The sequence below is a fragment of the Pseudonaja textilis genome, chromosome 1 (assembly GCF_049901715.1).
Source record: "Pseudonaja textilis isolate UNSWEBS1 chromosome 1, rPseTex1.2, whole genome shotgun sequence".
In the NCBI taxonomy this organism is placed as follows: Eukaryota; Metazoa; Chordata; class Lepidosauria; order Squamata; family Elapidae; genus Pseudonaja; species Pseudonaja textilis.
Genome location: NC_141990.1, coordinates 298,145,900 through 298,163,477, shown reverse-complemented (window position 1 = coordinate 298,163,477; position 17,578 = coordinate 298,145,900). Strand labels below are relative to the sequence as shown.

At 37.4% G+C, this 17,578-nt stretch overlaps 1 long non-coding RNA gene across 1 annotated transcript; it reads right to left on the bottom strand.

Moving 5' to 3' along the window:
* Nucleotides 1-7,863: 7,863 nt before the first annotated feature.
* On the bottom strand, nucleotides 7,864-13,534 carry LOC148128267 (uncharacterized). The gene is made up of 2 exons (XR_015741158.1): nucleotides 13,099-13,534; nucleotides 7,864-8,142 (listed from the first exon to the last, which is right to left on the bottom strand). It is a non-coding gene; the product is annotated as an uncharacterized LOC148128267 (long non-coding RNA).
* Between the last annotated feature and the right edge of the window lie 4,044 nt (nucleotides 13,535-17,578).

Genomic DNA, 17,578 nt, shown 5'->3' with positions numbered 1-17,578 from the left:
TCTTTCTTTCTTTCTTTCTTTCTTTCTTTCTTTCTTTCTTTCTTTCTTTCTTTCTTTCTTTCTTTCTTCCTTTGTCATGCTATAGGGAGTACCAGTCAATTGAACTGGAGGACAGAGTACAACAAATTGGAGACTTATGTAGCAGTGTAAAGCAGCTGCAAAAAGTTAAAGTTGCAAAGTTGGTGAGAATGTGCAAAAACGAAAGATGCCCACAAGCTCATCATATCTATACTGTATTTTGGGGGGTATTTCTGTATTTGTAGAAATGGTTTGTGTTGTCTTCTTCCAGGACATTTTTCATTTTTTTTTCTTTTGATCCTAGTTTAATCCACAGTACTGTGGTTTCCAGGCATTCCCCAATCCAAATACTAAAAAAAACCCTAAATTAGCATAGCTTATGGGTCAGCCGAGGTCACGTAAGTGTTCTCACCTGCTAGAACATAGATTTTCTATATTTCTGCCAACATTGAGATTCTCCTAAGTTAGGCAGCTTTCTTTGTTAATAGGCCAGTGGCTCAATTTTGATCACCGTCCAAGTCATTACTCTCCCCTTCTGTTTGCTATTATAGAGGCTGAGTTGAAATGAATATTTTAAAAGGTCTTACTTCAAAGGTTGCCTGGTGGCTAGCAGATACATGCCTGTTTCACAAACACATTGGACATAAAAACAGTAACCAAGCAATATGTGTGGTCTGTAATTCTTGAAAGCAATTTACACTTCTTTTATATGCTAATTATATTATAACATTAACATCTAGAAGTCTTTTAAATTATTATTGATTCTAAGAATCTGAAGGATCAGGATAGTGGCAGACCAGTGATGAAAAATAATATCTATCAAATCCAGAAAATATTATAATGTTCAGGCTAAAATCAAGAAATTTATTCCAATCATTCAAGTAATTTATATAGTACATTTATTATCTTTACACACAGTCCTGCTTTGAATTGTTACAGGGATTCAGTTCTAGTAGATCCTAACAAGCTACTACCTACATCTTTTTCCCATGTAAGTCATCAGCGGAGATTCAGTAGGACAATGTGAATTACTTCATTTTTTAAAAAAAAATCAAAGCTACCGGTTGAAAAGTTAATGTAAATGTGTCAGCACAGCCAATTTTTTTAAAAAATGTTCCTTGTCAGCATGGGAAAGAAAGTCTTCTGGTTTAACATAGCAAATCTAGTAACAGAAAAGTATAGTAGAATTATTTTATTCACTGAACAGATTGGAGAATTGGATTACACAAAATAATTTATTTAATGAAGTATAAAAATATATTAGCTTACAGAAACTATGATATATGCTGTTTTTAAATTTTATTTTCAAATCCTAAATTAGCAAACTAATGTTTGAATGAACGCCCTGTAGAAGTCAACTGGATTTAGACTATTTTTACTTCCTGAAGAGGAAAGGCCAAATGACATAACTTATTTTCCATTGAGTCTATTGGTCCATCTGGATATGTATTTTAACTGACTCTCTAATTCTAAATATTTGCATTTTAGTCCCTATAACTGCAACTAATGCTTAAGGGACGTTGCTGCAATTTGGGAAGAGTAGGAAGGCGTAGTCAGAACTTCAGGTAGTGGAGCTTATCTGGCCTAACAGTGTCCATGCAACTGATGACTTGTTTCTTGATGTAGCAATAATGGAGAGACTGCTATATAATAAAAAGATACTGTCCAGGTGTTCCAGTTACTGCAATTTGGTGTTATTATGAAATACAAGCTTGCCAGCAGGATGGGGGGGGGGGGGAGCAAGACATGGAGCAATACGAGTTGTGCTATTATTTCTTTATATTTTAGAAAACAGCTAGCTTTTCCACAAATAAATACAGCTAGACTCAAACAGATCTTTATGTACTTGCTTAAGACTATCTAATGCAAAACAGTGATTTGCCAGAATAAACTGGACTCATAGAATGGCCTGATCAGATACCCACTGAGATTTTATAAGGGGAATATATCAGAAAAGACATTGCTTCTCTGATATAGACAGATGAGCTGGAGAGTTCAGTAGCAAAAACACTCCTATTCTTTGCTTGCTGGCCATCTTTTCAATTGGCAAGAGATTAGCTAGTACAGGGGTGTCAAACTTGCACCCCAGGGGCCACCCCGCAGCCACTGGCCAGGCCCACCCCATTTTAGCAAAAGGGAGAAAGTCGCAATACATCATGTGATGCTGTGAGTTTGACTATTAGCTAAGAGGATCAAGGCCATATGAAAGGTTATGCTAAAGGCATTATCCCACTCCAAAATTTGGAATAGGTACTAATCTGTAATAAAATTTCTAAGTTTGCTGCGTGTTATACAAGTGCAATAAAATTTGTGATATACAGCCAAGTATACCATTTTCTTGTCTTCATCTCTTGTACCATTAGAAAGGCAGAAATTGTTGTAGGACATTAGAACAAAATCTCATCGTGTGTAAGATGTCTACCAATACTCATGATTACCACCCACAATGTATCACCCCCACAGTACATTTTGTGTCATCACCACCCACAGTACATTTTGTGTCATCATAGTAGGTCCAGTTAACGCTTAGTTTTTCATTCAGGGTAAGGTTTTTTGTGTTTTGTTTGGTACCTTGAAAGGTGGATGGATGCATGGATGGATGCATGGATGGATCATGGTTGGTTGGGTGGATGGATAGTAGGACATTCTTCTGGACAAACTTTAATGACTGGCCACCCTAAGTAAATAATCCATGTATTACACAGTGTTGGCTATAACCTAGGAGTCATACTAATGCCATGCAAGAAATTTACCAGCAATCATGACCTAAATTGTCTCTCCCTCTCCCTCCCTCTCTCTCCCTCCCTCCCTCCTTCATTCCCCCCTTCCTCCTCTCTCTTTCTCTCTCTCTCTCACACAAATATCACCTTAAAAGTATATTGCACCCTAAGACCATAATTAGTGCCACCTCCCATTAATGCAAAGATTTGCACTTTTAGAATGATTTGGAATGGGGGGTGATGTTGGGATTTCCTAAATATTATCACCCTAGGTCAGTGCCTCCCCAGAGAGAGAGGCAGAGGGGAAGGGCTATGTATGTAATGTATGGTAGAATTGAAAGATGGTACCAGCAATGGCTCCCCTGTTTTGATAATTTTTTTAATTGTAAGGCAAGAACAGCTAAGGTGGCTATCCATAAGAATACTCTTTACATCCTATTTTAGGAAATTTGCCTAAAGCATAATTTTTTAAAGCACCTTTAAAACACAACAAATATAGGAAACAGTAGAATACAACACTTGTCTCGCCTACTAAAGTAAATAGTATCTGTTCCCCCAAAGTCCCCTCCCAATAGAAAGAAGAGACAGGGATCTTTTGGATTTGTTGAAATGTATCCTGCAGGTCTGTCAGCCAATGGATTATAGGGGAATCAGAACAGCTAAACTCTTAATGTTTCTTTTCAATCAATACATCTGTCCAGAGCTTTTCTTAAGATTGTTTTCTGAAACAATCAACTTTTGGGTTTCTGTAGTGCAAGCCCAAGAAAAGTATGTGTTATTTTTTCAGATGTTTATCACCTGCACATGGGGGCAGCTGCTGATTATTATTTTTTTAAAAAAGACTGTTGGTGTTTCTCAATTGCCTGAATAAGCTTATGTAAAGTAAATAAAGTAAATGAGAGCACACATATATGCCAAAGCTGAATAAACTGATTATATTAGTAGTTCTTAAACTTATATAATCTTAGTTGCATTAGGAACACTCGAGCAGAATAGTGCATCCACACATACTTTTCTTTATTACTTGCCTGCAAGGTAATGCACAGCACAGCACAACACACACAGATATAAATTTATTACTGGGTTTCTTCTTTAATTGCTGTAACATTTCTTGGCTTAGAATTTTTGTCCTTAAGTCCTTAAACCAAGAAAATTCAAATGACCGAGCAGTAAATACAACCTACATTTTTTTTCTAATTCATCTGCACTTTAAAATTATAATAAAATGAAAGGCAAGAGTAAGATTGTAAGATCATTATAGCAACAAAATTTGGCATTTTCTCTGCAACAAGTAGGATTTTGTTTAAAGTTTAATTTTTCTTCCAAGATGAAATATGTAAGAAAAATAACAAATAATTTGTTGACAGACCCCTGTTCTCCAAATAAGTATCTATCCAGACTAGAGTACTGTGGTTAAATATAAAATAACATTGGGAATTAACTGCACATGATGGAGCTTTGCTAGGAGAGCCAGTTAATATTTCCTTTGGGTTAATTCCATTAAGTTGGATTATAATATTCACAAGGAACTTGAAGTCAAGGCTCTATGAATTAAAATACCCAAATTAGTAATAGGATCTGTGCTACTGAAATTTTGGGAATTTAAAATTTTGTAATGTAAACACAAGCCTAAAAATACCCTTTGCTTTGGGAACACATGACTTATGGCTGGTTGTATAATCCATTTTGGTGGATGGATGCTATATGCGTTGTGCTACTGAGTCTTGGAAACCAACTTTCAAGGGAGGAACAAAGATACAACAAAGATGTTTGTCTTGTAGCAATTAGGGAAAAGATTTTGTAAAATCAATAATAGACAATCGTAATAATCATAAATATAATTCCTGCTATGAACTTCCTGGTTAACAGTCACACTTTTTTCATTATAATGTTAGTTTATTCAATGGATCTGGGCCAAAGACACAGGACAGTTTACCACAGTCAATTGCATCCAACTGGTATCATGACATGATATGGCATCCTTGAGTCCAATGTCCCTTTGCACCGTTATCCAGAAGATTTCTTATATATAACTAGCATGGTAGCCAACATGAAATAAGTCCCGTCAGTCTCATGTTACTACCATAGACATGGGAGAGGTCATTAAGTTGCAGACTATTCTCATTCATTCATTCATTCATTCAATTCCAGTTACTTGCAAAGTTGTCACTAGAGCTTAGCATCTGTATTAATGGCCATAGTCGCTGGCCCACAAAAACCCCTTTTGTTTGCTTGTAAGCAAAAGGAGGGCTATGCACATGGTTCTTAACTCAGCAACATGTACACTCCAAAAACAATGACCCATACAAAGAATATCTTCCTGTTGCATAATGTTGTATGATACTATATGATATCTCTGTTTAGGGCAGGGATCTTCAAACTTGACAGCTTTAAGTATTGTGAACTTCAACTCCCAGAATTCCTCCCCGAGTCATGTTAGCTCGGGAATTCTGGGAGTTGAAGTCCATAAGTCTTAAACTTGCCAAGTTGGAAGACCTTTAGTTTAGGGTTTCCTGCTCAAGGAGGGCTTTGGAGTAGAAGACATCTGATCCTCTTATTCTACATTATGTGTTCTATTTCATAGATCTGCTAATATTGGGCCACGAGTCAAGAAAGAGCACAGAGGCTTTTATGCAGGGGTGGGATTCAAATTTTTTAACAACCGGTTCTGTGGGTGTGGCTTGGTTGGTGGGTGTGGCTTGGTGGTCATGTGACTGGCTGGGTATGGCCAACTCAACATCACTCACATCAAGGCATGCATCTCCTCGTCTGGCCTCTCATGACTGTGGGGATGCTGCAACAGTCGTAAGTGTGGAAAACGGTCATAAGCCACTTTTTTCAGTGCTGTTGTAACTTTGAATGGCACTTCACACAAGCAAAGTACCAGCAAAGGAGGAAAAAAAAACTCCAGAGAAGTTCCTGAGACAGGAAGTCTAGTCCTGCCAAGAATGTAATAAGGCTTAACTGAGAGGTAGTTTCTGTAAGCAACACCAGAATGTTTCCTTCCTGCCTTTCTTACAGAATTAGGCCACTAATTTCTTCTAACAACCAGTTCTCTGAACTGCTTAGAATGTTAACAACTGGTTCTAGTGAATAGGTGCAAACCAGTAGAATCCCACCCCTGCTTTTATGCATTTGGCATAGCTGCTGCCAAATGCATACATTTATAGCTCAGTTGCTGGCACTGTGTTAAAAAGGTGACTTTTTATGTTTCTCTGCATTCATATTTTTACAACTCATGCTGTCCTTGCCCCACAGCAGTCTATCAGGATAAAAGGATTTGCAAACCCTTAGGCATTTGTACAGAAATACATGTGGGTTTAAGAATTCTCAGTAATGAGCAAGATTAAAGTTGAGCTACTGAGTTCCTATGGGCCTATTACAGTCTTTGCTCAGCTGTGAGTTAACTGTGATTGAGTAATGATTGGCTGAATCTGGGTCCCTGCAAGATCCAGATTTGCTAGCATATAAACAATGCCATCTTGAACATGTTTTCATTTTGGAGACAATACAGACAATGTGGGAAAAGGAGGATTAAATTTTAACAGTGTTGGGAATGATTTGCAGATTGAACAGATGGTGGTATAGAAGTTCCTATTTTATAATTCCCACAGTACTACTCAAATGCTAGAAGATTTATTTGTAAAAAAAAAAGGTTTTTTTTCTCTCTCTCTGTTAAATAGAGCATCAGAACTCCATACTTTTGAGTAGAAAAGGTGTTTGATTAATTATTAGAATTTATTACAGCAGCTTTCCCCAACTTGCCATCTGATTGATATGCTGGGCGCTTAGCTTCTGAGAATTGTCAATCACCATGATATATTGGCCAGGAATTCTGAGAGCTGTAGTCTCAACATATCTGGGAATGAGCTAGGCTTGAAGTGGCAGTTATGGAAGCAAATCAGCTACCTGGAACTGGTTTGTGTGAGCTGGCAATCACTGAGGCACCACCAAAAGATCTCTTGAGGTCTCTTCCTATCCTTAGATAAATATAGGCAATCCATCAGCAGAGATGAACATCTGCAACACTTTGTACCTTTTTTGCTGGAAGAGAGAGAATTCCTGCCTCCACCAGAAGGTGAATGTCATGACCTAAGCAGTTTCTTCCAACTGTATATTTGTATGATCTTATCTGGGAAATGTAAGAAAGTGAAGAGACAACGGAAGGCTTAATGGAAGATTTCCAAGTAGTTACATTTATGGGTTGTCTTGGATGAAGAGAAGAAAAAGAACTACATAAATGGAAGAAATTGTTAACTTTCCTCTTTTCCATATTGTCAAATGCCAATTCTCAATTCAACTATCTCCCCCTCCACACACTCATCCATTTTAATTGAATTCTCAGTTGGCTCTCAGATCCCTCTTATTTAATGGACAAAACAAGCTGATTTGCCCAGTATGTTTCTCAAACTCACACAGCGCTGATTCCTACAGAGATTTACTGCATTTCTATTCCCTCTCCTTGAAAGAACCTTACATGAACTAAATCAAATGAAAAACACATGAGCTAAAAGAAGCAGGATCTTGCCAGATACCCTTCTCCATCCAAAACAGCGAACTTGTAGTCAGTTTGTCCTTTCATGTGTTGTTTTTTCTGGCTCGGTGATCCAGGATTTTTTTTACTACGTGCAGTAGTATAACAACATATTATGCAATTCTGTTTTCCAAGGAGAACACTCTGCAATTCATGAAGTTTACTGAACCAGTTTTTCCCTATAGCAAATGAGAAGAATAGAATATATAGATATCTATATATCAGGCTGTCACACCAATGAAAAACATTTTTATCTCAGGTTGATGAATGTTATTTCAATGGCCTTGTATGTGGGATTGAAAGTTTATTTTAGGTTTGCCAAAGCTGACTCCCGCATTTTAGGATCATTTGTACAATATGCAAAAGCCAAACCACGCTTTCTTATACAAAGTTTCTAAGGTGAGTTGCAACTATGTGATGCAATTCTTAGTGTGCTCAAATAATCTCTCTTTCTGGCATCTAAAATTAATAGCTATATGTGAGAACTGTTTCCTTGAACGTTGGTCTTGCCCTAAATATTCACATATTGTAGAAGGGACATTCACATTTCTGCATTTTCATTATAAAAATCTAAAAAGAAATTCTAAACACTGTATTGAATACATTTACTTCTAGAGTGTTTTATGCACCATTTCAATAAATTTTGAGGCTGTTCAAAACTCTAATAGGAACCTGCAAATGCCTGAACTTTTACTCTTTCATAGTTCACTTTTGTTGGATAGTTTTCACTTATTTATCAATTTAATGACTAGAAATAAACATTTCAGAGTGGTAGACAGACTTGACTCATTCACTCTACGAGGTTGTTGTGGAGATAGGCAGATCTTCCATTTTTCTTTTATTCTTAAACAGAAAGGAGTCTTCAAGAGCCTGTCAGAAAGGAAACAAAATAATGAGTGATCTACTGCAGCAGTCACCTACTGGTGGGCCATGGCCCACTGGTAGGCCGTGAGAAAATTTTGGTGGGCCCCAGAGAAATCTCACCCCCCCAGAGCACCCCCACAAAGCAATTAATCCAGGCTGTGCAGAAACACAAGGCTGCGCTGCCCATGGGAACCCTCCCCACCCACTCACTCATCTGGTAAACTTGCCTACTAAATTGCTATTTTTCCTTTTTCCGGCCATCATCTGTTCTGCTGTGCCCAGAGATTTAGATTAGCTAGGAAGCAGGAAATGGTGGATTTCTTGCTTTCTAGCTAATCTTTTAGATCTTTGGCTCAGCACAGCTGAACCTCCCTTAGGACTGTTTGCTTGCAAGCTAATTCAGTGCAGACTTATGGCAAGCAAATTTGAGAGACTGAGCTAGCCAATGGCAGATAGACAGATCACTGAATGATTCTGTGAGCAACTCAATCTGCCTGCTTTGTCTGATTTTGGGTAAAAGTTGTTGTTTATTAAATAAAAAATTCAATATTTACACGCATGGTGTGTTGTGAGTTAATTTTGTGAGTTTGCTTGCAAGCAAATTTTATGGGGCAGACTGAGCTAGCCAATAGCAGATAGATAGATCTCTGAATGAATCTGTGATTCTGTGAGCAACTCAATCTGCCTGCTTTGCCTGATTTTGGGTAAAAGTTGCTCTTTTTTATAAAAAAAATTCAATATTTGTATAAATATTTATAATATTTATACACAAGCCATGCCCAGCCAGTCACATGACCACCAAGCCACACCCACAAATTAGGCCACACCCACAGAATTGGTTAGTGGTCCCTGGGAACTAAAATTATGAGTTTGGTGGCCCCTGAGGTCCAAAAGGTTGGCAACCTCTGATCTAGTGGGTTCACTTGAATTCAATGTTCAAAACCAGACTAAACAGCCCTTTGGTATAGCTTGTTCATGTAGAGTTTGGATTTAGGAGCTTAAGGGTCCCTTCCAATTTCATCATTCTATGAAAAGGGTATATATAAGCCTGAAGCTTATTCACACCACACCCAGGGTATATGCCAGACCAGTGTCTGAACTAAATGAAGAATTACTGTCTTATGCAATTAATTGAATAGCATTTCCCAATCAACTATGTAGGTTTGGCCCTATGAGTTTAATATTTGGATGATTATTTAACAGCTGGCATCACCAGACTGAGCATTGCTTTTAAGGATGCTGCTCTGTGACATAAAGCAACACCCTCATATATGTTATTTGGCTGCTACTATTTATTCAGGCATAGTTATTCTGTACATGAGTCTTTCCTCAGAAGTGGTGGATTTTAACTTCCATTCAAAGGTCACCAGATTGAGAAAACTTGTTACATTACATGAAATTCACTCCAACACATCCAGTATAAAACAAAGCTGTCTTGCATTCCTTCCACTTTCATCTACATCCAAGAACAGAATAATTTTCAGAAAGTGATTTACTGCTATTATTTCTAATTGTTCAGCTCAGAAAGCATCAAGGACTGCATAATTTTTGACCTATTTCCAGCCTTCCCTTTTGGGGGAATTTGTTTGAAAGGTGATTGGGCTGCAGCTACAGCTGGCCATGGATGAAGTGAATTATCCAGGCTCCTTCCAGTTGGCTTAGATATGGCATTGAGACAATTTTGACCACATTTGTGGTTGATCTCTGGTAGATTGGGATGGATTGTTGTATATCCCTTCTGCCCCTCTTTGATCTCTTAGAGACATTCAGTACCACCAATCATGGTACTTTTCTGGACTAGTTCAGGAGTTTGGGGAGAGGGGAAACATAGTGTTGCAGTAATTCTACTCCTTACTGGGCCAGTTCTGGAGATGAGAGGTCCACTCCTAAGTTCCGGTTTAATGAGTTTCCATAGGCCATATTCTCTCCTCATTTCTATTTAACAACTACATAAAGCCACATTGCACGCAAGTGATCCCGGAGGCTCTGGAGATCTGGATAGGAAAGAACAGGCTTAATCTCAACAACTGAGAAGGCTGATATACTCTGGATCCCTTCTAGTAAAATCTGATGGGACCCAGGATATCTTTTTTCTTTCTATCCTATTCTACCTTCCCCCCCAAATATTCTACCTACCTTTTTAAGGCATTGAAAACATGATTTTTTCTCCAGGAAGTTAGGTGAATTCTTTTAAAGATATTTACTCATTATGAATGCATAAGCTGCCTCTGGCACAATATGTTTTCATTGCTGGTCTTTATATTGCTGATTTTTAAAAAAGCTGTTTGTTAGCTGCTCAGACTTGCATGCTGAAGGGGCAGCTATGAAGGTGAATAAATAAACTTTTTGATGGTACTGTGATGTCATGTGAGTAATTTTATCCATCATTTAACTAGCTTATCAACAAACTCCTTAACTGACAGTACCGTATTTTTATTTAACATCACATTTATTTCAATTGGGGTTGAACTGGAGAAGTCATTCTTAAAAAGTTCTACTTCCTATACTTCTTTAGCACTAGCATTTGATTTTATTATTATTTGTTCCAAAAACAAAGGAGTTGTGTGGACAGATTCATTGTACAATTAAGAAAGTCAGAGATGAGAAATGAAACCTGATCAATTGGACAGAGCTTGGGATGACCAAAAGGTCTCATTTTTGGTTTAAATATTATGTTCTTGTAATTCTATTACACTTTTAGTATTTTAGTATCAGTGGATTGTCATTCATGAAGTATATTTGCATGAATATCTATTTTTTTTTATTTTGGAATTCAGGTTGGTTCTATGGAAAATAATATGGAAATAAAACATATGAGGAGCATCTAGTAAATCATAACTGTACTGTGATATGATCTGGTGTTTGGATTTGTCATTAAACCGATTAGTTCAGTAACATACAGCTGGATGTACCATCAGTTGCACTCTCAAGAATACCATTTTCCCTTTAGTTGATATAGAAGGGGACATGGCAACCATTACAATGAGGAAGATATATCAATACTCAGCAGAGACAATGACAGTGAGCAGAATAAATTGTATGGTTCACATATCAGTTTGTTTCTACCCAGAGATTGATGATTCTGACTCAAGACAACTGAAATCATAATATCTCTGCACTACTTCTATAAATGTTTTAAATTAATATATACCTCTTGCTACATTAAAACATGTGCATTTTGCTGTTATTTATACTTGAATGTTTAACTATTTAAATATGAAATTTCACTATAACTAAATTGTTTCTTAATACAGGGAATGTATTTACTCTGAACCTCGTAACGTTTTCCTTTGCACTCAGATTTTTACTTAATAGCATAGTTTCACAATAACCTAGAAAAGCAATTGCCTTTCTTCAAATAGAGAAGGTCAAGCTATTTAGGAAAATAAACCTGCCCCTCCTGGCTATTATGTCATCTTGCTCCCCAAGTTAATGTACCTGCCATTTTCTATGCTATCTATGGTGGCATTCCCCATCATTCTGGAGAATTGCAAATCATCACCCCCATTATCATTAAAACATAAATGGCAATGGCTAAAACTGGAATTCTTTTTAAAAAATGGAATAAGCATGACAGTTCAAGAATGGGCTATGCAAACAAACAAATAACATTCATTCCAGAATGTCTTTCAAGTGATAACAATTGCCAACTATATAAGATCAAAGATGAAATTGTAGATCTCCCTACTAGTGGCTGAGACAAAATTACCCAAACTCTGTACATGCAATATTATAATAGAGTTTGCAAAAATTGTGCACTGGAATTTATATAAAAAGTTGAGCTGTTCTATTAACAAAAATGACTGGGACCACCCACTTGAAACAAAATATTGAAAATATTTATTTATTTATTGAAAATAAATAAAAATTGTGATTCATAGATGGAGCAATATCCTGAGATAGGGTATCCATCCTGAGGTATGGAAAAAATAGCAAAATATCAAGATTTGCAAGTTAAAGATTTTGAAAGAAAAAGCCAACTATAATACCAATAGTAATCCAAGATCTTGCAACCACACCAAAGGGATTTACCAAATATTTGGAAGTTGTCATTTTACTGGACTTGATATCACTGACTTTGCAAATACTTATCTGAGTTTGGTATATTGGTTCAGGGTACTGAATTAAAAACCTATAGGCTGTGAATTTCTAATTTTCTCTCGAGCATGAAGCATAATGTTGAGTCAATCACCCTCTCTCAGTCCAATTCATCTCAGGTTGTTGTGGGGAAAATAGAAGGCAGGAATATATATGTATGTGTTATTGCACACTGCCCAGATTCATGTGGGCAGCTGTGTAAATATTATAAATAAATAAATAAATACCAACTTGAGTAGATACCATCATGAGATGGACAGCTGTATAAATGGTATAAACAAATATCACCTTGAGTTGATTAAAATAAAACTGGGATAAAAAGAAACAAACTTCTTGCTTGTTTTTGGGGGGACTTCTAACTTTTGCCACAAAGTTATCATGGTTCCTAAGCTAAGTTAGAATTCAGATCTTAGAAAATAAGTAGTTTAAAGACTGAATGAATAATAGCAGTAGTAATTAACATCGTCCTTCATTTTCAAGCAATGTAGGTAAAGAAAAACTAAACCTCTAAAATTTCTTAGAAGAATGTATTGTTTTAGATTGGTTATAATTTTAATTACAATTAACTTATTTACAGGTTATTTAAATCTTTCCCAGTGGGATGACATTGCAATATTACATTAACCACTGGGCTTTTGCCTGCATGCCATCTATTTATGCCTCTCAATCAATCAATCAAAATTATTGGTAGAAAAACACATCAGAACACACAATTACTTCATTATGCTATCTGATATTGCAAATTTGAAAGATATTCTCCATATACAAAGGGGTTTTTTTTAAAAAAGAAAAAAAATCTTGCTTTCACATTTCACAATTCATCTTTTGAACACAATGCGTATAACGCTCTCATTTGTGACTCACCCATCTCTGGATTTTAAACTGTGCTATCGGGTATTTGCAGGAGAAAGCAGATTCAGCTGGCAAAAGTGGCTTACGAATCATCCCAATCTCTTGTAGCTGTCACAGGTTTTTAGAGTACTTCTTTATGTTAGTATCTCCTGTGCTGTGGACCAAGAAAGGAAAGTTGAGGCTGAGACAGAAATCTTGTTGAGGCTATCTTATGAGTTCTTGGTAGAATGCAGGATACAAAGGGGCTTGTGTAGCTGAGCCGCTGCACTGTATCAGCTGAAGTCCAGTCCAATCTCTGGATCTATGATGTTGCGGTAGCTTCAGAAAAGGGAAAGGACAGGCAGTACCAAATCTTTAAATTATCAGAGGTGATGGGATTTTCATCTGTCTAAAACCATGTCTATTCTGTTTCCCCATCCTTCTTAATAGGTTACTTAAGGCAAATGCCATTTCAGGAAGTTCCATGGAAACATTTATATGACTGATTGCCCTTACTGAATTATTGAATTCCTCCTTTTTTTTAAAAAAAAAAATCCTTATTACATCTGTGATGAATTTTTATGAATTTCCCTCAACAGCATAAAAACAGAGGACAAATTGGAATCAAATATATAAATCACATAGTTTTCATATGACCGTGCAATTTGTTGGCATCGGGAATCAGTGAGTAATGCAAGAGGAAGAACAAGTGTTTCATTTAATGTATTGAGCAACATGTTATATCACATATATAGTGAGGCTACAATTATAACTTTTGAGGTTGTTTGAGGAACACTAACCTGAATGGTGCTGCTCTCTGGTGGTTTATCAGTGGAATGACACCAAGTAAGAAAACTAGATTCCCACCCCCACTAGCTTCTCTGCTTTGATAAGCTTATTTTTTTAAAAAAAGATGCCACTTCATTTATGCACATCCATTTGTCTTTGTGAATTGTATTTCATAAACATCTAAATCTATGTTTGAAGAAGCTATAAGATGTGTGGACTTCAACTCCCATAATTCCCCAGCCAGCTTGAATTCTGGGAGTTGAAGTCCACGTATTTCGAAGTTGCCAAGGTTGAAAAACATTGATCTTGATCAGGGGTGTCCAACCTTGACAACTTTAAGACTTGTGGACTTCAACTCCCTGGCTGAGGAATTCTGGGAATTGAAGTCCACAAGTCTTAAAGTTGCCAAGGTTGGACACCCCTGATCTAGATCAAGGGTGTCAAACTGGATTTCTTCAAGGGATGGATCAGCATTGCAGTTCTCCATGGACTGGCTGGACGGGAGGGGGGAGATGGTACAGAGATTGCACCTTGCTGGCCAAAACAGGGTACAGCCTTCCCTCTCTGTTTTCAGACTGGACCACCTCCTTTAGTACTTTTCCAGCCAAAACAGGGCATTTGGGAGCAGATCCAGCCCACAGGCCTTTATTTTGACACCCCTGATCTAGATTGTTGTAGGCTGCTTAATTGATGTGCACCTTCCTGGACCTCAGGGAGCAGTAGACAGAGCAGCTCATCTCCCAGAGATTGTAATGGGAAGAAGGAACAACCTTGAGGAAAGGAGGAAGAGTTGTAACCAAGACAATGATTAGATAAAAGAAATCTGAATCTGAACCAGAACCAGAACCAGAACTGTAACCTGTAACCTGAGACTCAGGCAAGACTCTCCCTAGTTGTCATGAAGATAAAGGCAGAGAGGACTGGAGGTTATTCAGACTTGCAAAAAACTGTTACTATAACCTAAAAATAAAAATAGTATTAGTATGTATTAAATTGATTTCCTAATCACATCTACCTGGAAGGACTGACAGATATTAACAGATGGGCATAATCATATACAAATAAATAGAACGTGGCATCATAGTTCAAAGGCCTCAATTCTTTGGCGCTCAGCCTTTCTTATGGTCCAACTTTCATAGCCATACATTGCAACTGGGAAAACCATAGCCTTGACTATATGCACTTTTGTTGGCAGGGTGCTTTTTAATATGCTGTCTATATTTGCCATGGCTTTCTTCCCCAGGAGCAAGAGTCTTTTAATTTCTTGGCTGCAGTCCCTATCTGTGGTGATCTCGGAGTTCAGGAAAATAAAATCTGTCACTATCTCCATTTCTTCCCCATCTATTTGCCAGGAATTGAGAGGGCCGGATGCCATGATCTTATTTTTCTTAATGTTGAGTTTCAAGCCAACTTTTGCACTCTCCTTCTTCATCTGCATCCAGAGGCTCTTTAGTTCCTCTTCACTTTCTCCCATTAGAGTGGTATTAATCCTAGAAGAGATCAACCCTGACTGCTCTTTAGAAGGCCAGATTCTGGAGTTGAAACTCAAATACTTTGGCCACCTAATGAGAATGAAGGACTCACTGGAGAAGAATCTATCACTGGGAAAGATTGAGGGCAATAGAAAAAGGGGACAACAGAGAATGAGGTGGCTAGATGGAGTCACTGAAGCAGTAGGTGTGAACTTAAATGGACTCCAGATGATGGTAGAGGACAGGAAGGCCGGGAGGAATGTTGTCCATGGGGGTTGCAATCAGAGGTGGTATTCAGCAGGTTCTGACCAGTTCTGGAGAACTGGTAGCAGAAATTTTGAATAGTTTGGAGAACTGGCAAATGCCATCTCTGACTGGAGATTTTACTGTACCCTTGCCACACCTACCAAGCCACGCCCACAGAACCGGTAGTAAAAAAATTTGAATCCCACCACAGGTAGCGATGGGTCGGACACGACTTTGCAACTAACAAAAAAAAAAAAAAATAGAACAGATGCAGAATTCTTGTTGGAAATGCTGAGTTGTCTCCTTTTCTATATGTTATGCTATGAATGGAGGGACCTCTAGTTTAGTAAATATGAGATATAAACTCAAAATCTAAAATTGATGGAAATAGGCAGAAGCAGTCAGAAGGCCTGGGGAACTGATTTGAACATCTCTGGCAATTAGAGATGGCATATTCTCATCAACTACAGAATATTCCAGTTTAGACAAAATTGCTGAGGAAGTTACCTGCTCAGAAAAAATTATTGGGAATCTTCTACTTTCATGGGACATAGTCCAGCAAGGGAGATATTTATCCAGGATTTCTTGATTGCTGACCATTAGACCAGGCTGGCTCTTTTTACACTGCACTGCTATGGTGTAAACAAAAAACTAGTACTGAAATTACATGTTGTTTCTAATTATATGAATATTATGCCAGGGGTCTTTCTGAGTTTCACAGAAGACCAAGCACTCTTTCATGATCATAGAGGGCATTCATTTGTGAAGATCATATTTGGTTATAGGATGCAGACAGGAAAGGATCAGCTTCTTAAGAGTTTCAGAATAAGCAAAGGTACCATAAGCTCTTTAATTTTAACTGCAATCATGTTATTTATGTTTCATTACAGTTTGGTTTACTCTTATAATTGCAGGAAGTATATCATTATAAATTGATGAATCTACAGAGAAAGGCACACAAAAAAGAAAATAAGGAGATTGTCAGCTGGTGCTCCATTCAAAATCCAAGAAAGAAATACTTAGACTCCATCACTTAGAGAAAATATATCTTTTACTGGAAATCAAGTGATAGCAACAAAAGAATTCAGAATCTGAGAAAATGGGTGCGTAAATCACATATACAAAGTAATGGCAATGTTCCCACCCCCAATAGTTCAACTGGCTCATCCAATTAAAAGTTGTGTATATCATCATGTGGGCATCTCTTGACATATTTTGGTGAAGAGTTGGAGCTGCGCATAGCATAGGATAGAAGCCTCAGCAAGAATCTACCCCCCCGCCGCTTATATAGTTCTGTTTTGTAACACCTCCAGCTCACTTCCCATAACCATATTTATTTATTTTATTTATTTATTTGATTTGTCAATTGCTTACAAGATAATAAGTATAAGTATATACATAGTTATGAATACATGAAATGGGTACAAAAAGAAAAATGAAAGAAACAATAGGACAGGGACGGTAGGCACGTTGGTGCACTTATGCACGCCCCCTACAGACCTCTTAGGAAAGGGGTGAAGTCAATAGTAGACAGTCTAAGGTTAAAGTTTTGGGGGTTTGGGGAAGAAACTACAGAGTCAGGTAGAGTATTCCAGACATTGACCACTCTGTTGCTGAAGTCGTATTTCCTGCAATCAAGTTGGGTGCGGTTAATCTTGAGTTTGTATCTATTGTGTGCTCTTGTGTTGTTATGGTTGAAGCTGAAGTATTCATTGACAGGTAGGACATTGCAATGTATGATTTTATATGCTATACTTAGATCAGACCGAAGGCAGCGTAATTCAAGGTTTTCTAGGTCTAGAATTTCAAGTCTAGTGGCATAAGGTATTCTACAATGAGTAGAGGAGTGGAGAACTCTTCTTGTGAAATATTTCTGGACTTTCTCAACTGTGGTAATATCAGATACGTAATATGAGTTCCAGACTGATGAGCTGTATTCGAGCATTGGTCTAGCAAATGTTTTGTTTGCTCTAGTTAGTAGTGTGATATTACCAGAGAAAAAGCTA